The sequence below is a fragment of the Physeter macrocephalus genome, chromosome 7 (genome assembly GCF_002837175.3).
Source record: "Physeter macrocephalus isolate SW-GA chromosome 7, ASM283717v5, whole genome shotgun sequence".
NCBI lineage: Eukaryota > Metazoa > Chordata > Mammalia > Artiodactyla > Physeteridae > Physeter > Physeter macrocephalus.
Window position 1 is genome coordinate 151,932,355 of NC_041220.1, and position 23,915 is coordinate 151,956,269.

The 23,915-nt window shown below is 43.9% G+C and overlaps 1 long non-coding RNA gene across 2 annotated transcripts in view; it reads left to right on the forward strand.

Annotated features, from left to right (window-relative positions):
• LOC114486645 (uncharacterized) overlaps window positions 1-23,915 on the forward strand; it is a 126,803-nt gene that overhangs the window by 15,812 nt on the left and 87,076 nt on the right. Inside the window, exon 2 of one of the 2 annotated variants that reach the window (XR_003680751.2) lies at window positions 18,004-18,115. This is a non-coding gene — a long non-coding RNA (uncharacterized lncRNA). Of the gene's footprint in view, window positions 1-18,003; window positions 18,116-21,436; window positions 21,917-23,915 lie in introns of those variants that run through there. The other variant, XR_003680750.2, reaches the window with a different exon arrangement.

Here is a 23,915-nt window from a genome sequence, read left to right on the forward strand (position 1 = left end):
CCATTGTGTGTATGTGTATACACATACACACACACATATATATCACATCTTCTTTATCCATTCATCTGTCAATGGAAATTTAGGTTGCTTCCATGTCTTGGCTATTGTAAATAGCACTGCTGTGAACATAGGGGTGCATGTATCTTTTTGAGTTAGAATTTTCTCCAGTTACATGCCCAGGAGTGGGATTGCTGGATCATATGGTAGTTCTATTTTTAGCTTTTTAAGGAACCTCCACACTGTTTTCTATAGTGGCTACACCAATTTACACTCCCACCAACAGTGTAGGAGGGTTCCTTTTTCTTCACGCTGTCTTCATCATTTGTTTTTTGTAGACTTTTTAATAATGGCCATTCTGACCGAAGTTGAGGTGATGCGTCATTGTGGTTTTGATTTGCATTTCTCTAATAATTAGCAGTAGAACATCTTATCACCTACTGGTTGGCCATCATTATGTCTTCTTTGGAGAAATGTCTATTTTAGTCTTCTGCCCATAAAATTAATTCCTATTAATTGAACTTGTGGATTAATTTTAAAGAAACGCAAGCAATATATTTTCAGTGTTTTTATGAAAAACACAAAATTGTAGAAACCTCTTATGTAACTCTCCAGCTCATCTTCTGTCATCTGTGAAAATATGATAAAGCTAGGTCATTGTCACTGCATCACTGGGGAAACTACACAACATAATCTGCCAATGATTTTGCAGTTTGCACGTTGTAACCTGAATGTCACTCTTTATGATTATGAGTGTAAGTTACCATTCACTTAAATAACTCAAACAAGGGGCTTCTCTAGTGGTCCAGTGGTCAAGACTCTGTGCTTCCAATTCAAGGGGTGCGGGTTCAGTCCCTAGTTGGGGACCTAAGATCCCACATGCCACACAGCATGGCCGAAAAAAGAAAAAAAAATTTTAATTTAATTAAATAACTCAAGCTTTCGCTTAATTATATAAAACTGGTGATTGTTGCCCGTCAAATTTTTTTTTTTTTTTTTTTGCGGTACGTGGGCCTCTCACTGTTGTGGCCTCTCCCGTTGCGGAGCACAGGCTCCGGACGCGCGGGCTCAGCGGCCATGGCTCACGGGCCCAGCCGCTCCACGGCATGTGGGATCCTCCCGGACGGGGGTACAAACCTGCGTCCCCTGCATCGGCAGGCGGACTCCCAACCACTGCGCCACCAGGGAAGCCCCCTCAAAATATTTTGAAGAAACATTATAGGCACATGATTTGGAAAACTAGAACCAGAGTACTCACGAATGTATCTGTTTTAGCATAAGACTGAGCGTATTAGGGGAGTGTCCATCCTCAGTGGCAGATGCTCTTGTTCTTATCACTTCCTTTGCCACAGTAGAGAGTGGACCACCACGTTTCCTTCTCTGTGGTCAGAGCATGTAGGCTTGGAGCGGCCTCCTCTGTCTGGTAAGACCCCTGCAGACCGATGAGAGATTTAGAGTCTCACTTATTGTGGTAGCACCAAGCTCACAACCACAGTTCCATTTCCAAGACCAAAGGGAGTAAGTCACAGGCATTGCCTGTGTTCACCCCATTTCACAACCAGACCTTTTGTAAATTTATGTAATGTATCAACCCATTGGGGGAAATGAACTCGCTCCACCTGGCATGTGGTTGATTTTCAAGGAACTTGCCGAAACCTTGTTAGATGGTTTTAACTGCATCTTCTGAGTGGCTTTTATGTTCTCATGCTGCCTTGTTAAGCACCATTCATATATCTCCTTTAAAAAGTAAATGGTAGAAATAAATGCAGTAGAAAGCTAGAGGTTGGCCTAGTGCTGGTATATCCACTAGGGTATATTATGAAATATGAGAGTAGATTTCAGAACACATTCCTGGCCATGCTTAAAAAATAAATGAAGGTTGGAAAGATACACATGATTTGGTACTGCTGTTTTGAAATGAAATGAATTTAAAGTTGTTATGTTATATTACTTCTAAGCAATTTTGAAAAAAAAATATAGTTGGCTAGCTGTTGACAATCATTATCTGGTCTATGGCCTTCTGTATTTACTAATTTGTTGCTTTGTATGCTGTATTTATCAAAGTCTATTAATTTATGTTTTCATTTTATGTTATCATAATACCCATGTGAAACATTTTAATAATTGCATAATGTACCATCTTACGTTTTTACTTACATATTTTTCTGTTGATGGACATTTTTCTCTTTAGCTAATAATTCCTATTTTGACTAAGACGTTGGCAAATGTTTTTGATGCTTGTTGATGTTTGTTAATATTGGTATTCTTCTGGTAATTATTTGGTAATTTGGTATTATTATAGCCTTTTAACTTTAATATCCTTAGGCTAAATTTCCAAATGTGAAATTTTGAAATAAAGACATATTCATATTTTAGGTACTTGACACATAATGCCAAAAAGCCTACCAAATTACAATTTATATCCAGTGCACACACTCAAATAAGAGACAGTCTTAACTTCTAAAACACTTTTAACCTTAACCAATGGAAAGCCTGGACTTTTTTTTTTTTTTTTAACGATATGTGCTTCTTTCAATAGTGAGTTGAATATTTTCCTACACATTTTTAAAGCCACTTTATTGAGGTATAATTGGCATGTAAAAAGCTGTGCTTATGTAATGTATATAGCTCAGTGAGTTTGGGGATAAGCATACACCCATGAAACTGTCACTGCCATGAAGGCCTTGGATATACCCATCACCTCCAAAGTTTCATCCCACCCTCCTTATTATTATGTGTGTGTGTGTGTGTGTGTGTGTGTGTGTGTGGTAAGAATACTTAACATAAGATGTAGGTCTTGGCAAATTTAAGTATCCATTAGAGTACTGTTAGCTATAGGTACTATGCTGTATAGTAAATCTCCAGAATCTTCTCATCTTGTATAGATGAAACTTTGTACCCTCTGAGCATCACTTCCTGTCTCCCCCTCCCCCAGCATCTGGCAACCACCACTCCACTCTCTTCTTTGATGAGTTAGACTATTTTAGGTTCCACATTTAAGTGAGATCATACAGTATTTTTTAACCACACCTACTTCTCAGTTTGCATGACAGATTTATGTTAACAAATAGAACCAGATGTCTTCTTCATAGTTGTCTCTTTGAAGATAAACTTAATGTATTTGCTGCTCCATGCTAGACATTTTGCAAAACACTGTTACTTGAGAATAAGAAAACTGATCACAATCAGACATGACTATATTACTATACTCCAATGTAATTAATGAAAAGCTAATAAAACACAAAATAGTAAATTGTACATACAAGAAAATGACAATTAATTGGACTCAAGCAGTATATAGCAGGGTAAGTTTAAGTTATGTAATTATTTCAGTGATACTCAAGTAATCCAAAATGTCTTGGGAATTATGTCTTCAAATTTTCTTCAAGAGTCAAGACAGGGACTTCCCTCGTGGTGCAGTGGTTAAGAGTCCGCCTGCCAATGCAGGGGACATGGGTTCAATCCCTGGTCCACGAAGATCCCACGTGCCACAGAGCAACTAAGCCCATGTGCCACAACTACTGAGCCCTCGTACTGCAACTACTGAAACCCATGCGCCTAGAGCCTGAGTTCCGCAACAAGAGAAGCCACCACAGTGAGAAGCCTGCACACCACAATGAAGAGTAGCCCCCACTCACCACAACTAGAGAAAGCCCGTGCGCAGCAACAAAGACCCAATGCAGCCATAAATAAATAAATAGATAGATAGATAGATAGATAAATAAAATTTTATTTAAAAAAGAATCAAGTCATATTCCTTTGAACGTCTTTAAAACAACTCTTGTAAAGGTGGCTTTGGAATTCTGAAAAATGTCATAAGTTATATAGAGACTATTCCATTAGGAGGAAAGAGTAGGAAATGTTAGCAACAAAAATAAGGTGTTTTTTTTGTTTTTTAAATAAGTTTATTTTATTTATTTATTTTTGGCTGTGCTGGGCTTCGTTGTGCGCGGGCTTCTCATTGCGGTGGCTTCTCTTGTTGCGGAGCACGGGCTCTAGGCATGCGGGCTTCAGTAGTTGTGGCATGTGGGCTCAGTAGTTGTGGCTCGTGGGCTCAGTAGTTGTGGCTCGCGGGTTCTAGAGCGCAGGCTCTGTAGTTGTGGCACACGGGTTTAGTTGCTCTGTGGCATGTGGGATTTTCCCGGACCAGGGCTCGAACCCATGTCCGGGATTCTTAACCACTGCACCACCAGGGAAGTCCCAAAATAAGTTTTTAATATCAGGAAATAGAGCTGTTCTTACATGTGCTCGTACACGATCATTAGCAGTGAAATGTTGGGTACACGTTATTCATTACTACTGTCTCGTTTGTAAAGCTGAAGCATGGAGGTAATAAGGCCTGTTAGGAGCCCACCTAGAGTCAAGGAATCCTAGAAAGTTAGAAGTAGAGGAGGCCACAGAGATTGTCTTGCTCAAGTTCCTCGTTTTAGATGAGGAAACTGAGGCCCAGAGAGGTTAAATGGCTTTCCAGGGGCCCGAATTAACTCAGTTGCCAATCTAAGGAGAAACTAAAGTCACCAGTCTCTCAGTTCATTCCTTCACGGAGATATGGAGAAGCCAAAGGATGTGTTGATACCAGTGTGTCCTTTGTGTGATGATCAACTAATGAGAAGATCATAGTGGAGAAATGGATGTGGACAGTAATAAATTAAAACCTAGAAACACTGTAAGAAATATAATAAGTAAATAATAGTGTAAGAAAAAAGCATAGAAACAGCTAATCTACTGAACCATGAATTTTGAAAGAAAGGATGATATTTTATGCATCCTTGAATTTCAAGTGCCAGGCCAAGCGCCCAACTCATAGGCAGTTCTCCAAGCTGTTGTTGAAAATGGCTTCACAGTTTCATAAAGGGCTCACAAGGGTGGGGTGAGTTGCATCACAGTTGCTCTTCATCAGAAGCAGAGATCGCAGCAGGCAGGTGCCAGCCACACTGGGCTGTGCAGGAACCTGCATGTGGACAGCTGAGTATTTGCAAGGCCATGACTGATTTGATTTGATTTTATTGGTTTGTTTTTACTTTTTAAAACTTTTTGTCATGGGAGTATAATTGCTTTACAATGTTGTGTTAGTTTCTGCTGTACAACGAAGTGAATCAGCTATACGTATACATATGTCCCCCCCCCTTGGACCTCCTTCCCACCCACAAATAGAACCAGATGTCTTCTTCATAGTTGTCTCTTTGAAGATAAACTTAATGTATTTGCTGCTCCATGCTAGACATTTTGCAAAACACTGTTACTTGAGAATAAGAAAACTGATCACAATCAGACATGACTATATTACTATACTCCAATGTAATTAATGAAAAGCTAATAAAACACAAAATAGTAAATTGTACATACAAGAAAATGACAATTAATTGGACTCAAGCAGTATATAGCAGGGTAAGTTTAAGTTATGTAATTATTTCAGTGATACTCAAGTAATCCAAAATGTCTTGGGAATTATGTCTTCAAATTTTCTTCAAGAGTCAAGACAGGGACTTCCCTCGTGGTGCAGTGGTTAAGAGTCCGCCTGCCAATGCAGGGGACATGGGTTCAATCCCTGGTCCACGAAGATCCCACGTGCCACAGAGCAACTAAGCCCATGTGCCACAACTACTGAGCCCTCGTACTGCAACTACTGAAACCCATGCGCCTAGAGCCTGAGTTCCGCAACAAGAGAAGCCACCACAGTGAGAAGCCTGCACACCACAATGAAGAGTAGCCCCCACTCACCACAACTAGAGAAAGCCCGTGCGCAGCAACAAAGACCCAATGCAGCCATAAATAAATAAATAGATAGATAGATAGATAGATAAATAAAATTTTATTTAAAAAAGAATCAAGTCATATTCCTTTGAACGTCTTTAAAACAACTCTTGTAAAGGTGGCTTTGGAATTCTGAAAAATGTCATAAGTTATATAGAGACTATTCCATTAGGAGGAAAGAGTAGGAAATGTTAGCAACAAAAATAAGGTGTTTTTTTTGTTTTTTAAATAAGTTTATTTTATTTATTTATTTTTGGCTGTGCTGGGCTTCGTTGTGCGCGGGCTTCTCATTGCGGTGGCTTCTCTTGTTGCGGAGCACGGGCTCTAGGCATGCGGGCTTCAGTAGTTGTGGCATGTGGGCTCAGTAGTTGTGGCTCGTGGGCTCAGTAGTTGTGGCTCGCGGGTTCTAGAGCGCAGGCTCTGTAGTTGTGGCACACGGGTTTAGTTGCTCTGTGGCATGTGGGATTTTCCCGGACCAGGGCTCGAACCCATGTCCGGGATTCTTAACCACTGCACCACCAGGGAAGTCCCAAAATAAGTTTTTAATATCAGGAAATAGAGCTGTTCTTACATGTGCTCGTACACGATCATTAGCAGTGAAATGTTGGGTACACGTTATTCATTACTACTGTCTCGTTTGTAAAGCTGAAGCATGGAGGTAATAAGGCCTGTTAGGAGCCCACCTAGAGTCAAGGAATCCTAGAAAGTTAGAAGTAGAGGAGGCCACAGAGATTGTCTTGCTCAAGTTCCTCGTTTTAGATGAGGAAACTGAGGCCCAGAGAGGTTAAATGGCTTTCCAGGGGCCCGAATTAACTCAGTTGCCAATCTAAGGAGAAACTAAAGTCACCAGTCTCTCAGTTCATTCCTTCACGGAGATATGGAGAAGCCAAAGGATGTGTTGATACCAGTGTGTCCTTTGTGTGATGATCAACTAATGAGAAGATCATAGTGGAGAAATGGATGTGGACAGTAATAAATTAAAACCTAGAAACACTGTAAGAAATATAATAAGTAAATAATAGTGTAAGAAAAAAGCATAGAAACAGCTAATCTACTGAACCATGAATTTTGAAAGAAAGGATGATATTTTATGCATCCTTGAATTTCAAGTGCCAGGCCAAGCGCCCAACTCATAGGCAGTTCTCCAAGCTGTTGTTGAAAATGGCTTCACAGTTTCATAAAGGGCTCACAAGGGTGGGGTGAGTTGCATCACAGTTGCTCTTCATCAGAAGCAGAGATCGCAGCAGGCAGGTGCCAGCCACACTGGGCTGTGCAGGAACCTGCATGTGGACAGCTGAGTATTTGCAAGGCCATGACTGATTTGATTTGATTTTATTGGTTTGTTTTTACTTTTTAATACTTTTTGTCATTGGGGTATAATTGCTTTACAATGTTGTGTTAGTTTCTGCTGTACAACGAAGTGAATCAGCTATACGTATACATATGTCCCCCCCCCTTGGACCTCCTTCCCACCCCACCCCCATGCCACCCATCGAGGTCACCACAGAGCACCGAGCTGAGCCCCCTGTGCTTTACAGCAGGTTCCCCCTAGCTCTCTGTTTCACACATGGTAGTGCATTTATGTCAATCCTAATCTCCCAGTTCGTCCCACCCTCCCCTTCCCCTACCCCGTATCCACATGTCCGTTCTCTATGGCCACGACTGAATTTAAATCCCAGCTAAGTCCTGCATATCAACATGAACTGTGCCATAAAAGCCACGTCTGTTGAACATCCTAAAACTTCCAATTGGGAAAACCACCCTTGGCTAAAATAAATCAAGTGAAGAGAGATTTTTATGGATTCATAGGTAAGCCTGAAATATTTGGGATCCTTTTTACCCCTGTCATCTGTGTGGAGTACAGCTCCCGCTCGAACTTGAACTTCTCTGTTCTCACGCAAGCTCATGGTCAAAGCTCAGGATGGACTGAAGTGTCTGTCAGATGCTGGTCCCCATGGCAGCGTCTCCGCAGTCAGCTGATGATATTGTTCATGTCGGATGTATCCCAGACTTCCTTGGGGTTCCTGCAATGGTTTGCTTTAGAAACTAGAGAGTTGAATTTTCCTTTCGTAGCAATAGCTTTCACGTGTTTTCAATAACAGAAAACAGATGCAGGTGCAGTTATCTTTTGCAGTCCATAAATTTCACAGAGAACACATTCCTTTTTTTTTTTTCCTGGCCTTTCCCTGGAAAGACTGCCGAGGGTTTGCCAGGCCTCCAGGACGTTGCTCAGAGGTGTAACCTCTGAGCCCCATGCAGTCCACAGCAAGAGACCCAAGCCCACCCATGAGACAGTGCACCTGTTTAAACCATCTGCAGAGCCAAAACAGAATAAATTTTTCTTGCAGTTCATTTATGCTAACAGAATAAATGGTTGGAGCTGAATTCTGCAATCAAGGCATCTGTGGGGACATAGCTGGGTCCACCCCAACTAATCTGCACAGCTAGGGCACGTTTATATGCCAGAGTCCTTTAGAAATCTTCTATCCATGAGGTCATTTCAGAAATGAAGAAACCAAAGCTTCTGACAGAGTGACCTGTCTCTTATGAGATCCCTGAAATATGGCAGACACAATTGTAAAATGTCTTTACAACTGCTCAACTCAATTTTCAATTGTTAAATACGTCCATTTGGAGAAGAACATATTCACTATATCCTAAATAGACTTTTTTTTTTTTTTTTAAGCGGCACGCAGGCCTCTCACTGTTGTGGCCTCTCCCGTTGCAGAGCACAGGCTCCAGACGTGCAGGCTCGGCGGCCATGGCTCACGGGCCCAGCCGCTCCGTGGCATGTGGGATCCTCCCGGACTGGGGCACGAACCCGTGTCCTCTGCATTGGCAGGCAGACTCTCAACCACTGAGCCACCAGGGAAGCCCCTAAATAGACATTTTTTAAAGGATCTTTTTAATGCTAAAAGTAAATGATCATGCCTACAGCTGAAAATCGTATGGTGGTGATATGCCATTGTGTAACTGTTGTTTGAGAATAACCAACCTTCCTAACCATTCATTTATAAAATCAGACACTTAAACTGTAACTTGGACAAGTTAGCTACTAGGATTACTCTGTCCTTCAGACTTGACATCTTGGATACATGTGTATGATTACCTGTATTCTGAAAGAAGGAAGAATGCTTTCGGTAACATCCTACATCTTGAGCAGACTCTTCTATTTCACTACCTTTTTCCTCTTAACTAATTGTATTAATACTGTTGTCTACATTTTACTGCCCTTCTACTGGTTTTCTGCTTGAAGAAGGATCGAGAGTACGCTTGAGATCTCAAGCATTATGAGCAGACCTGATCATTCACGACGAAATTCCATAATGTCAAAGCGATGGCTTTGTGATACCCAAAAGTTATGCGCTTCTGGGAAACGAGGCTAATGAATGAGGCATGTTGACATGATGAGCAGAATGCGTCAGGTCTAAGCTATTATTAGTCCAGACTCTGCTGCAGTCTTGCCCTGATTTCTTTGATATTTTGAAGACATTTCGATGATCTCAAAAATCAACATCTGCTTTTTAAAAACGGTGTTATTTAATAATTTGTTTCCTAAGTAGTAAGCTGCTAAGCAAAAAATCTGCTTATATAAAAATGTTAGGACTTAATAAAGCTCATAAAAACTATTATTAATGAATAATGATGAATTATTATTGATACGTTTTCCAAGATTTAATCAATAAATTTAATTATATGGCTACTTGTGAAAGGAGAGCAGTCCCCAAAGGTACATTGTATATTATGTGGTTGCTCAACCTAGTTTATAAGAGAAGACATTTTAAACTAAATTCACTACTAAATTTTAGTAGTTGTTGAGGAGGGGCGTGAAAATGGGTAAGAATAGATTCTCTTCTCATTTAAATTGTCATTTCTTTATGTGATTCTATATAATGGATGATATATAATTCCTGCAACTCTAATCAAAAGATTTAGAAGGAGGTAGGGGCCCTGGAGCACAGAAATGATGAAATAACATTAACAAAAACCCCCAAAAAACAGAATAAGTGTGGGACAAAGTTGAAATATTTTTGAAAAGCAGCAATGAGTGGGGCTTAACAAGTATTGAGAAGAGTTGCAAAGTGACCCTCATAAAGCAGTAGGTTCAGGAACTGATAAACGTACACATGTAACTTCCGGAAGTATTTCCAAAGATGGATAAGAATTTAAGATATGTTAAAGGTGGCATCTTCATCAGTGGAAAAAGGTCACATTGACCAGTAAATGGGTTTGAGGCAGCTGGGTGTTTTGAAAACAAAGTTATGTCTTACCTCATGATACATAACATAATATCCGGATGGAGTAAAGATTCAAAAAATATATATAAGAAATACTAACAACAGAAACATAGATAGTTTTTAAAAATTGGGGGCTAATCTTTCTAAAACCTGCCCAGTAATTAAAACAATAGCTATAACTATTTTAAACTGAAGTGTATACCAGGGGCTAGAAAACTACAGCAGGTGGACCCGTTCTAACCTGGAGGTGGATTTGGTGTGGCCTAAGCTAAGAATGGTTTTCATATGCTCAAAGGGTGGTAAAAAAGAAAAGAAAGAAAACAAGAAAGGGCAAGAGGAAGAAAAAGAGAAAAGAGAGAAAAATGAAACAAAACAAAGAAGAATGTGCAACACGGATTGTATGCAGCCCACAAACCCTAAAATTTTCACCGTGTGGACTTCACAGAAAACTCAACATCCCCGATCTTCACTATTCGCTGAATAAAAATAAAAATGTCAAAAAATCAGAAATAGTAGGAGTCAAATGAAAATTTGTGGAAAGAAGGATTTAAAATATACGTGTCAAAAACTTATCCTTGGGCTTCCCTGGTGGCGCAGTGGTTAAGAGTCCGCCTGCCGATGCAGGGGACACGGGTTCGTGCCCCGGTCCGGGAAGATCCCGCATGCCCCAGAGCGGCTGGGCCCGTGGGCCATGGCCGCTGGGCCTGCGCGTCCGGAGCCTGTGCTCCGCAGCGGGAGAGGCCACAGCAGTGAGAGGCCCGTGTACCGCAAAAAAAAAACAAACAAAAAAACTTATCCTCTTTAATACAAGAATATAGAATATACACAAAAAACCTGTTACACGTAGTTTATTTTCATTATTACATATTGGAAGTCTTTGACAGTGTTTAGGCCTTTAGTGTAACTCTTAATAATAATGAATTTTTCTTCATGATTTTATTAATCTTTACTTATGATTTACCATATTTTCTCATATATATTTAAAAAAAAAAAGATTTTTCTCCAATCAGTAGCTGCAGTCTGATCACTTAAAAATCCACTTGCCGGAAGTGAAAGGTCTCAGCATCAGGGGTCATGCAGATCACAAATAGGTGGTATAATTAACAGCTGCTCAGCGAGTGGCCTTGGTGTCCCAGAGGTACCCAGGTGGGGGCATGGGAGGCGGCTCAGGGGTTACGAGGTAGCCTGAGGAGGGTGGCTCTTCACTCTTGTCCTGCCCGGGGCTTAGGTTAAGAGGGACGACAGAAGTGGATGCTCAGGGCTGAAACCAGGTGGGAGATGCCTGGGAGGCGTCCTGGAGACCCCCCAAGGGTCAGTGCTGTCCCTGTTGTCAATGGTGTTGATAAGCAATGAATTCGTGGTATTACAGTAAGTCCCCTACATATGAACCTTCTTCAAGTTTCGAACTTTCAAAGATGCGAATGTGCGTTCCATCGACGTCAGGCGTGAGTGAAATTGCAGCTTGCCCTCCGTCTCCTTTTTTTTTTTTTTAAAGATTTAATTTTGTTTATTTTTGGCTGTGTTGGGTCTTCGTTGCTGCGTGCGGGCTCTCTCTAGTTGCAGCGAGTGGGGGCTACTCTTGGTTGCGGTGCGTGGGCTTCTTGTTGCGGAGCATGGGCTCTAGACGCGCGGGCTCGGTAGTTGTGGCACGTGGGCTCAGTAGTTGTGGCTCGTGGGCTCAGTAGTTGTGGCACACGGGCTTAGCTGCTCCGCGGTATGTGGGATCTTCCCGGACCAGGGCTAGAATCCGTGTGCCCTGCATTGGCAGATGGATTCTTAACCCCTGCGCCACCAGGGAAGTCCCCCTCCGTCTCCTATTGCTGACGATCCTTCAGCTCTACCGTCTCACACCTCCTCTCTGTCCTCCAGTCAGTAACTCTTCTTGCCTGTTCACTCGATGCCAGCCCCTGTATGCCAGCTATTGTTCTGGATTTGTACTTTTCAAAGTACTGTACTGTGAGATTAAAAGTGTTTTCTTTATTTTTTGTGTTTTTTAATGTATTGTTATGTGTGAAAAGTATTATAAACCTATTACAGTACAGCAGTATATAGCCTATTGTGTTAGTTGGATACCTAGGCTAACTTTGCTGGACTTACGAACAAATTGGACTTATGAACACGCTCTTGGAAGTGAACTCGTTCATATGTAGGGGACTTAACTGTATTCAGAATATTCATTCCTGCATACACTCATGTCTACTGTGCACCTACCAATTACATGATGTTTTCTATCCACAAGCAACTGAAAATATAAGCTACATTCCAGTTTTTCACGCAAGCAGTGGTCCTGTGTGGTTCTCCATCAAAGCAAACCACATCTTGTTCTGCGGCTGTCCCCTTACTCATCACGTCTGAGACAACTGTACCGATGTGCCCCTTGCATCAAGCCACGAATGCCTCCTCAGACTTTTTTTGGAGGAGTACAAGGTAGAGAAATTTAGCTTAAAAACTATTAATAAGCAGTTACTTCTTTTTTTTTTAAACTGGATTTCACTTTTCTTACCTCGCTTTGTGTATGGGGTTTATGTTCTGCACCTTGAAAAAACCTCAAAACTGTCCCATCTTCGACGTGGAAGCACTATATTACACCGTTTAATGTTTCTATTAATATGTAGCTAATGCTTATTAATAATAAAAATGCATGTGCACTCATCAGCGTGCACACTAGTTCCAAAGAGTCACCCAGAAAATGTATATTGAATCCTTCTTCAGGGGACAGATCATTTAATCTCATTTATTAGCGGATTGTATAGATTTTTCTTTAGTTCCTCTCTGTGTTTAAAAAAAAAATTAGCTTCTAAAGTATAAAGACATGGCCTGAAAGACAGCACTGTGGAAATTGAGGTATTGTTCAATGCTTATTTGACTGGACCTCCATGATGCAATTTGCCACGGATGATGTGAGTATAGACTTCCATTTGATTGTGGACTCGTTAATGTGGCTTTGATTTTAAAGCACAGAAGGCCTGGCTCATGCTTTAGTTTTGAAAATACAGATAGCAGCACTGTGGCTTATTTATTGACAAGCCAGGCTACCAAGGGGAATTTCTGACCCAGGTCATACCAGCAACTGGAGGTCCCTAGGGCGGTTAGGTCAAACCCTGTTTTAATTAACCCGAAATCATTTCGGCATCACTCCTGATTTTCACTAATTGCTGTCTTCCTCAACTGACTTGTGGACTCTGCTGCTTCTTCAAGATTTAACATGATCACGTCATTGTTATTCCTCAGTTGTATTTCAAAAATGCAAATTTCCTACTTTAAATGTCATTCTTTTAAGAACTACAGGTTTGCCTGTATACACACACACACAAATTAATGGTTAATCTGGAAAGTGTACTGTGTCCAACTTGGTGAGAAATAAAGTCCTGTAAACATAGAACAAGGCATATTATTCATGATGGTTTGGAAAGATAATTTAAGTGGCAGTGCTTTGTAAACGAGCAGAGCCATGCAAATACGTGCTATTATAATAAGAGCCTTGGTTTCTGCAAAGGATATTTTCTGAGATCTTTGCAAATTTCCAAATTGACGAACACCACTAGAAGGCATACTTTAACCCACAAATTTGGCGAAGATACTGTCAGTGTCTGTGTCAGAATCCTGACAGTAAAGACAGCTTAAGTAAAGATGCTCCAGGAGAAAAACAGCTTTTACAGTGATGAGTAGAGAACCAAAACAAACAAACAAAGGCCATGCCAACCTGAGGAAGGAAACCTGGAGTTTTACCAGCATCACCAGGAAGCTGCAGGCCAGATTTACCCAAATTTTGAATCGATGCCTCAGCAAAATTCATACTCATTACTGGCTGTGGAATTTAAGGTCACTCACTAGTCCACTGTGAGCATTCATGTCCGGCAGTGCTGTTTGTGCAGCCTGCAAGGGAGTCCAGCTCCCCACACAGCACCAGTCCAGTTATCAGCCCTACCCTGTCTAGGTCCAGTATAAGAATGTAAACCTAGAGATTTAATAAAGAGTGGAATTCATGGACGCAGCAAGTCATTAGGGAATTGAAATAGCATCTCTCGCTGTCCTGAACACGACTGCATCTCAGGTCTCCTCGTGGGAGAGTGTACATAAACACACCCTCTTCCCTTTGAAAAATGGTGATTTGCCACCAATCCTTTTCCTTTCAGTGTGGCGGAGAAATATCGCTGTTGAAAAATTCCAAGAACGTGTCCAATATGGGAGGATTAACAGGCTGATGTCTTCATGTCTTTCTTACCTTTCAAATCATTTAACGTTGGAGTAGATAGTAAAAACGTTCGCTCTTTTGTTAAGTAGATACCTGTTGGGGAGCTGAAGCATGTTGTCAAGAAGCATCTAAGAAGCACCTCCCCGCCGGCCAGCGCTCATCAAGTCTGCTTCTCTGCCTCGGTTCTTTACTGAAAGCACGTGAAATGTGCACATGAATGTGGTGGGCAAAATGTTTTCAGAGGACAAAAGCAAAAATGGGCTACTCATTTTGGAAGAGATTTGGCTCGGTGTGTTTCTCAAATATTGGATTCTACTTTTAAAGTAAAAAACATTTGAAAGATCCTTCAGTGGTTTAGAGAAGTAGTCAGGTACTACTAATAATATATGTATCTCTGAAATGAATCCATTTCTGAAAATTCAGTGTTTGATTTTTATCACTTTAGTGACCTCAAGAACGTTTTGTGTATGTAAATTTTCATTCATTAATACGTTTCTGTCCTATGATTGGTATTCAGGTTATATACAGTGTTTCTTCTTTCTTTTATCCTTTGTTTCATTGTATTTAAGATATTTAGATTAAATATTAACATCTTAACCACAAAGAAGTTAATTGTATTTTAACCCTGGAAGTTACCCCTTAACTCTGCCCATTTAAAAGATTAAGGCCTGTTTTTTAGTCTTCAGGTCCTTCCCTTACGTACTCAAATAACTGATAAAGATTAGGAATTTGGGGCTTCCCTGGTGGCTCAGTGGTTGAGAATCTGCCTGCCGATGCAGGGGACAAGGGTTCGAGCCCCGGCCTGGGAAGATCCCACATGCCGCGGAGCAGCTAGGCCTGTGAGCCACAATTACCGTGAGCCACAATTACCGAGCCTGCGCTCTAGAGCCCAGGAGCCACAACTACTGAGCCTGCGCGTCTGCAGCCCGTGCTCCGCAACAAGAGAGGCCGCGATAGTGAGAGGCCCGCGCACCGCGATGAAGAGCGGCCTCCGCTCGCCGCAACTAGAGGAGGCCCTCGCACAGAAACGAAGACCCAACACAGCCATAAATAAATCAATAAATTAATTAATTTTAAAAAAAGATTAGGGATTTTTAAATGATCTGAATTTTTGTCTCATTTCTTCACTTTACTGTTCATAGATAGCTGAATGTGAGAAACGCACCGTTTCCACAATAATCCAAGTCAGAGCCCTCTGCCCTGAGCTGTTCGTGCTGATGGATGGGTTGTGACGAGGCGTTCATACATGTGCCATCACACTGGGTCAGCTGAGAGTCATGAGAGCACAGTGACGAGCGCAGGTCTCCGGCGTCTGACGGGAGGCTGAGGGACAGCTCCCGAGACGCGGCCTCAGCGTATGGTCTGAGCAGGACAGAATCGTTCTCCCAAAGCTAACAGTGTTACTTAGGCAAGGGCTGCGGTCTTATTTGAGACGTGTCTGTATTTTCCAGAACTATGTAGTCGACACATGCGTGTTAACAATGCATAGTCGATGAAGCCCGGAAAGGCATGAGGTAAAAGGTGGAACAGTCCCTCCAAATAGACTCAGCATTTAACAGGTGTGGTCTTTTACATAATGCAGTCAGTTATTTAATCAGTAAGCATGAATGATCTTGTTGGGAGTAAAAATACACTAGGCTGATACCTCCGGAGAGCCCAGTATCTAGTTCAGGCTGTGAAGAAAGCACAATTTGTTTTACTATATATAATTTGTTTTATATATAGTAGTGTGTATCTCTCGATCCCAATCTTCTAATGTATCCCTCCCCCTCCCTGTTACCCCCTGGTAACCATAAGTCTGTTTTCTACATCTGTAACTCTATTTCTGTTTTGTAGATAAGTTCATTTGTACCCTTTTTTTTTTTTAGATTCCTCATGTAAGCAATATCATACGATATTTCTTTCTCTGTCTGACTTACTTCACTCAGTATGACAGTCTCTAGGCCCATCCTTGTTGCTGCAAATGGTATTATTTCCTTCTCTTTTATGGCTGAGCAGACTGGGATCGACAGATACACACGACTATAGGTAAAATAGGTAACTAATAAGGACCTGCTGTAGAGCACAGGGAACTCTGCTCAGTGCTCTGTAATCACCTATATGGGAAAAGAATCTAAAAAAGAATAGATACATGTATACATCTAACTGAGTCACTTTGTTGTACACCTGAAACTAACACAACATTGTAAACCAACTATACTCCAATACAAATTTTTTAAAAAAAGAATGTGACAGACATCTCAAAACCCCATAACTTGAACGTGATCAAAATAGTGTTGGTATATTTTCTGTGTTTGCTTATGAGAAGCAGAATTGGAAATATTTTTGGTAGTTTTAAAGATGAACAGAGCTATTGGAATAAATGCACCGATGGAAAGCTGGGGAAGGGGAGTCTCCTGGCATGCAGGTTTCTGCTGAACAAGTCCCAGGGCAGCAGGAGGCTGGGGACCCCTGCTGTATGGGTTTTACTTTGAAAAAGTAGCTCACTTTGCTTACACAAAAGGCCCGTGTGAGTTTCTCGGGTCTCTTTTCATAGAAGAGGAGCGGCTGCTGGTCTTTCCTCCTAAAAATTCAATATCAGCGTCTCATGCTGAGGGAAGCCAAGTGAAGACATGTGACTGTCAGAACGCACAGAATCTATCGACATAGAGTCCTCTTCTGTGGGTGTCATTTGTGCCCAGGGAAAGGAAGCACATGGAGAGAGGGGGGTTCACCGCAAGGAGAGCCATTTATAGAAACAACAGGCAAAAGGAATCATTCTGCGTACATGCAATACAAAGTAACAGCGTAAGTGAATAAAGAAGAGGTGAAAGGGAGCGTGAGGAAAGATTTTTTCAGATTTCAAAGGAAGGAGAGATTGGTTTCCAACTAGGGTACCAAGGAGAGCCTTTCTGGAGGGTTCAAAGCTGAGCCTGTTCTGCAGGATGCATCTCTGAGTTCATGCCATTCTGCCCCTGGGGTTCACTAAACCCCTATTGGTGTCTACGAACTGCTCTGTTCTGCTCCGCTTACCTAGGCTTTCATTTTCCTGGAATTAATTTTTTAAGAAGCAAAATATGTATTTTTAAAAATGTATTGTGCATCTGCCTCATGTTTAAAACTGGGCTGCATTTGGGAGCCCTTGCATGCTTCCATGCTTTGCAATAAAAAATATTTCAACATTGTCTTAATTAAACCCGCATTAGTGTTGCTTTGGTGCCAGAAATATGATCTTGTGAGCGAGGATATAAACACACGCTGTCACTGAATGGCTCATTCATTTCCCTTGGCAAGTATCTTTTGAATGTTTCTGATGGACACAGTTTTGCATGAGACAGGACTTCTGTTGCAGGAAAGCAAGAAATCCTGGAGCAGAGGCAGGGGATAATGGGAGAAATACAAAACTCTGAAGGGAAATGGAAGGCAGCAAAACACAGCAGAGATGTGTGGGGGATGGAGGAAAGGAGACATCCTCAAAATGTGCTGAGTGCAGGTCTGCACTTAGTTTCTGTGTTGTATTAGTCAGGATTCTCCAGAGCAACAGAACCAACAGAAGCCATATATATGTGGGTGTTTTGAGACTTATTATGAGGGATTAGCTCATGTGATTATGGAGGCTGAGAAGTCCCACCTTCCCTCTGTGAACTGGAGACCCAGCAAAGCAAGTAGTATAATTCAGTCTCAGTCCAAGGGCCTGAGGACCAGGGCCGCTGATGGTGTAAATCCCAGGCAGGAGAAGATGGGATAAGACGTCCCAATTCATGCAGTGAGACCAAAAAAAAAAAAAAAAAAAAGAGGAGGGGGTGAGTTCCTCCTTCCTCTGTCTTTTGCTCTTTTCAGGCCCTCATCCTATCAGGTGACGCCGCCCACTCTGGGGAGAGCCGTCTGCTTTACTGAATCCACCTGTTCCAATGCTCATCTCATCCAGAAACACCCTCGCAGGCACACCCAGGTAAGGTGTAGTTGAGGCACCCCTTGGCCAGTCAAGGAAGGTGACACATAAGATGAACCGTCTGCATGTGGGATGTGGGAGCTTGATAAGAGAATTCCATCACAGGGGAAATCAAAGAATGCCCCAGGTACAAAGTAGCTTTCAGGCCTTCATGGAGAATTTGAGTTGGAGAAACGGTAAATGTGTTCTGCGTGGGATAAAAAAAATTAGAAGTACGTTTGCAAGCATAGAGTGGAGAGGTCTCATCACTAAGTCTTTGAGTGTGGCTGGACTTAATGAATTGCTTCCAAAAGAGCACGTGGAAAGGGGAAGATGGTAACTGTAGTGGAAAGATGGGCAAACAGTCTCTTACCCAGAGATGCCGTGTGCACAGCATGCACCCCTGGTTTGGTGTCCTGACAAGGGCGCCGCACCTCTCTGGTCTTCTTTTCCAAAACCCATAACCCCAGTCTCGTCGTAACAACAACATGCAGTAAAACCCCAGTTGAATGGGTTCTGCTAAATATCTGACCCGTGCTTCTCACATCTGTCAAGGCCATCCAAAGCAAGGGAAGCCTGAGGAAAGTTCCAGAGTGGACTAAGGCGACATCACCAAAGGCAGTGGTGTGTCCAGGGCTGGATCCTGGAACAGAAAAGGAACGTTAGTGGGAAAACTCCTAAAACTCAAAGAAAACCTAGTTAACAGCAGCGCACCGATGTGGGTTCCTTAGCGTTCCTTAGTGTGTATTCTCTCGGGATGGACAACTTTAACTGGAGGGGAAGCTGGATGACTGGTGAACGGTAACTGTACTCTCTTTGCAGCTTTTCTGTGAATCTAAAAAGGCTCCCAAGTGAAAAGTTCTTGTTTCCTTTTTCAAATTGGCGGGACCAGTGGGTGACACAGAAGGGAGTGAGATGAGGGAGGGACAGGTGGAGGCTGGGACATGAAACAGTGACAGCAAGGAAAATTATCCACCGCTGGAGACGAGGTGATTAGGAATGACAGCCTAGTTAGGAGGCTGACGAACTAAAGACAGAGACATTGTGAGCGGGAGACGTGATACTCTCCGATGAGGTGGCAAGAAAGAGATGCCTGGGGAAGGCGTTTCCGAGAAGGAAGTCGTGAGTTTTGTGTCCGGGCGAGGATGACGACGTGATAAGGAGTGACTGAGCGCGGAACCAGTAGAGGAGTGAAGGTCTGAGCCCGGATGCCCGGGAAATCAGTATCGTTTACAGAAGTGGAGTCGCGTGACAGGAGAGTGGGGAGGAGGAGGGGGAGCTCGGGTTGGGACACGCAGACTTAACGGGAAGGACAGGGTGCCCAAGCCGAAGCGAGTCTAGTGACTTCAAGAGCAATTTTAGGGGGGCGTCTCGTGCGAGAACACAAAGCGCTGGAACCTATGAAAAGTGTGTAGCTGAGGCTGGGGCTCTCCGCTGGGGCCCTTCCAGCCCTGTGCTCGGGCAGGGAGCACTGGAGCTGCACCAGCAGAGAGCGTAAAGGCAGCCAGGGTCTCAGGGAGACCCGGGAGCAGGGTCCACGGGAACTGTGAGGTCTCCGCGGGGTCACAGGCCCCAGTGCGGCCGAGGCGGGTCGCACCCGAGGGAGCCAGGGGTCCAACCGCGACGTTAAGCAGAGGGAAGAAGAGAGGCAGGTGTCGTGCCCCGGCAGCGTTGCGATGGAGACGTGAGAAGGTGGAGAATCAGCACAGCCCCTCCGGGCGTCCTCAGCCTTGGCACTGCTGACCTTTGCGGCCGGATGGTTCTTCATCGTGGGGTGCCCTGTGCACTGCGGCGTGGTGGGCGGCACCCCTGGGCTCCACCCACCAGACGCCAGGACGTCTCCCCGCCCCTCGCCTGTGACGATCAAAACTGGCTCCAGAAACATCTGCCAGACATCCCGCTGGCCGGGGCCCTGGGGAGCTGGGGGCAGTCAGGGGGGTTGAGAACCACTGATGTGGAGTTTAGTTTGTGAGGGAGAGCAGACTCGAGTGGCTAAAAAGAAAGGAAGGAGATATTTCTATCTATTTCTACTTTGTAAAAACCTCAAACTCCATCCACCAGCATTAATACACTTCAGAACGCCACCCCCATGGTATCTGTTGGATGAATTTTGTAGGCAGGAAATGTGTGCCTTGTGTGTGTCCTTTCAACCGAGCTAAAGTTTCACAAGGACTAATTCCCTCTGAAAGTGGAAGAATTACTCTATTTTTGCAGGCCCAGATCCCAGGCTGAGTTGGGCCACACACAGAGCCACAAGTGCCCAGGAAGATGTATTTATGCACGGGAGGTGGCCCTGTTCGCCAAAGGGTGCAGCTGTTTCTAACAGATGCTAGAGGGGCAGAATCACGGTGGCGGCGCTGGTCTTAGAGCCAGCGGAGCAAGGAGGCATTTGCCAACGTGATCATCGCCCACCTGCTGGTCTGTTTCTTCACTTGTTTTTGCCCAGTAGCTCAGTTCTCACTGGTCTTGTTGGAAACGTGTGACATCCCGTGATCCGGATGCAGCCGAGAATGCTGTGCTCGACAAGACGTTGTGAGCAGAGGCATTATGAGAACGAGAGTCTCCAGAAGCTTCACAGACCCTTTGAGAACCGGCCGTTCCCTGTTAGCACATGACGGCTTCGAGGGTCTTCACACCGTACCCTTATCATGCGCCCAGTGTGGCGTGCTGAGAAGGGCGCTTCCCCTCTGTGTGTTCGTCCCCGAAACCCCTAACCCCACGGTCGTGCTGACAGAAGCGTCTGGCAAACCCAGATGGAGGGACATTGCGCAAGTACCCGAGCAGTACTCTTCAGTGTTGTCAAGGTCATGAGAAGCAAGGAAAGACAAAAGACCGCCACACGTCGGAGGAGGCTGATGGGGCACGATGACGACATGGAACCTGGAACGAGAAGAGGACATTAGTGGAGCAGCTAAGAGCTGCAAATGCAGTCTGGAGCGTAGCTAAGAGTAGCTAGGTTCTTAGCTGTGACCACCGTCCCGTGGTCCTGTGAGATAACATGAGGGAAGCTGGCTGAGGGGTACAGGAGAACTCTCTCTATCGCCAGAACCTCCCCACCTTTTCTGTATATCCAGGAATGCCCCCAGCAATGCAGGATTGGTACAACAGCATAGGGCACAGGAGAGGAAACTGAGCAGGCTCAAGAGAGCTTCCAGCGTGCTCCCGAGGTAGAGGCGGCGGGATCAAGTGGGCAGCTGTGAAACGGCGAGTGTGCCGGGAGCCACGGCCGAGTGAAAGCACGACCGGGGCGGGTAAGGAGCAGCTGGGGGTTGGGGGGGGTGGTGGTGCGGAGACACAGATGACAGAAGCGTCTGGCAAACCCAGATGGAGGGACATTGCGCAAGTACCCGAGCAGTACTCTTCAGTGTTGTCAAGGTCATGAGAAGCAAGGAAAGACAAAAGACCGCCACACGTCGGAGGAGGCTGATGGGGCACGATGACGACATGGAACCTGGAACGAGAAGAGGACATTAGTGGAGCAGCTAAGAGCTGCAAATGCAGTCTGGAGCGTAGCTAAGAGTAGCTAGGTTCTTAGCTGTGACCACCGTCCCGTGGTCCTGTGAGATAACATGAGGGAAGCTGGCTGAGGGGTACAGGAGAACTCTCTCTATCGCCAGAACCTCCCCACCTTTTCTGTATATCCAGGAATGCCCCCAGCAATGCAGGATTGGTACAACAGCATAGGGCACAGGAGAGGAAACTGAGCAGGCTCAAGAGAGCTTCCAGCGTGCTCCCGAGGTAGAGGCGGCGGGATCAAGTGGGCAGCTGTGAAACGGGGAGTGTGCCGGGAGCCACGGCCGAGTGAAAGCACGACCGGGGCGGGTAAGGAGCAGCTGGGGGGGGGGTGCGGAGACACAGACCCTGGAGAGGCAGCACCGGGGCTGAAGCGAGAACTGGAGGAACACAGGCTGTGCGAACATAGGGCTCACCACGCACAAGCTGTGCTGCGAGGGTTAGAACATTTGCATCCCGAACCTCGCGTTCCTCTTGGGTAGGACGAGGGTAAGGATGCCTTGTCGTACCATCTGGGAATTTAATAAAATAATGAGTCTCACGCGTGTAGCGTACAGGATGCATTTAGATGTCAGTGTCTTTCCCCTCCGAGGAGTCCCCGCTGCACCAGGAACGTTGGAATCCCCGAGTCAGGCTCTGAAGGAATAGTGATGTGCGTGGAGAGAATGCGTGCGCCTGGGGGCTGCGCCCCTGTCACTGCAGAAAGAAGCTGCTGGTGCATCATGCCCTGGGCAGTTCATTTCAACTCGGTCACTCCACTGTGGTGACCGTGCACGAACCTGGACTCCAGAGGGACGTGGGTGATGCCGATGTGCGTGATGTCCCCAGTATAAAGTAACTGCTATCGTTTCAGCTTCGAAAAGTAGCAACCGTTTTGAAACATTTTCAGTGCCAGACCTCTTTCTCCACCTCCCTGGATCTCTTGGTTCTGATGTAAGAAGGAGTCTGACAGCTACAAAGTGACATTTCCAACAGAGGAAAGAAAGCAAGGCAAGGTTTTTGTAAATTATTTAAACAGTGCCGTTGAGTCCAAGAGAAAAGTTGCTTTTTATGGCAAAGACTGATCCTTTCTAAACCTATTAGTAAGCTGAGAATCTGCTTTGAGAGACTTTTCCTTGGAAATAGCCAGGATCGTGGCACTTATTATACTAAAAGGTATCCTGAGTTCACACTTCATCATGCTTGGGTGTTAGGGTCTGGAAACAATCACGAGTTGACTAGATTCCAGCCCTGAGCTTGAAGTGTTCCGTTCTGCAGTGAAATTGGATCCTATTCTATGCATTTTTCTCTACGGATGAATAAACCATACTGTAAACACAGTAGAGTTTAAAAGTGTGTGTGTTTTCACCTTCGTTAAGCTGATTGTGTTAATAACAAGTAGGAAAAGTGGAAAAGGGAAGAAATTTTAGGAAGGAAGAGTTATACACCTTTGGTGTTACACCTGGGTACGTATGTATGTTCTGCTGCTTTCTTGTTGGTTCTGCTGCTTTCTTGTTGGTTACGTTTTTATTAGTGTTTCTTATAAATGCTTTCTGATAATAAAATGTTTTTTAACACACAGAAAAGTATAAAGAATGTTATAATGAACAGTTTTGCAGCTTGCACTCAGTTTTAGCATTTTGCCTCGTTTGCTGTAGACGTTTTTAAAGTATTATACAGACAGAATCATTGACCACATGACATTGCTTCCTATCCCCTTTCTCTCCTTCCCTTCCCACACATAACTACGAACGCTTACTTGGTTTTTATTATCCTCGAGTGAGCTATTTTACTTTTATTGTACGTGTGCATCTGTAAACGATACATAGTACGGTTCAATATGCTTAAGTTATGCAAATGGCATCCTAGTGTCTGTATTCTTTGGTACTTGCTTTCTTCGCAAAATTGTGGGTTTGAGTTTCAGTCATGCTGTTAGATGAGGGTATAAATTCATTAATTTTCAGTGCAGGATAGATTTTATTATATGTATACTATAATATACTTAGGCATTATCCTATCAGCGAACATCTAAGTTGCTCGCAGTTTTTTCCCCTGTTACACACGATGCCATAGTTTGCTTGTACAGTATATGGAGCCCAAACCCGAGATTTTTGGATTGCAATCTGGGTGTCAAGATTTTCGAGAGTCCCCCAGGAGAGCGTACTGTGTAGCCCAGGTTCCTTGACCAGACCGCTCCTGACCAACATAACCAGATTCAGTGGGTGAAGGATGACCAGGTTCTGCTCTTTGTGAAGATCTCTTTGGGAGAGTCTGACGGACACCTGGGATTGAGATAAACTCTTCCTCCAGAGAAACGCTTGTATTTGAT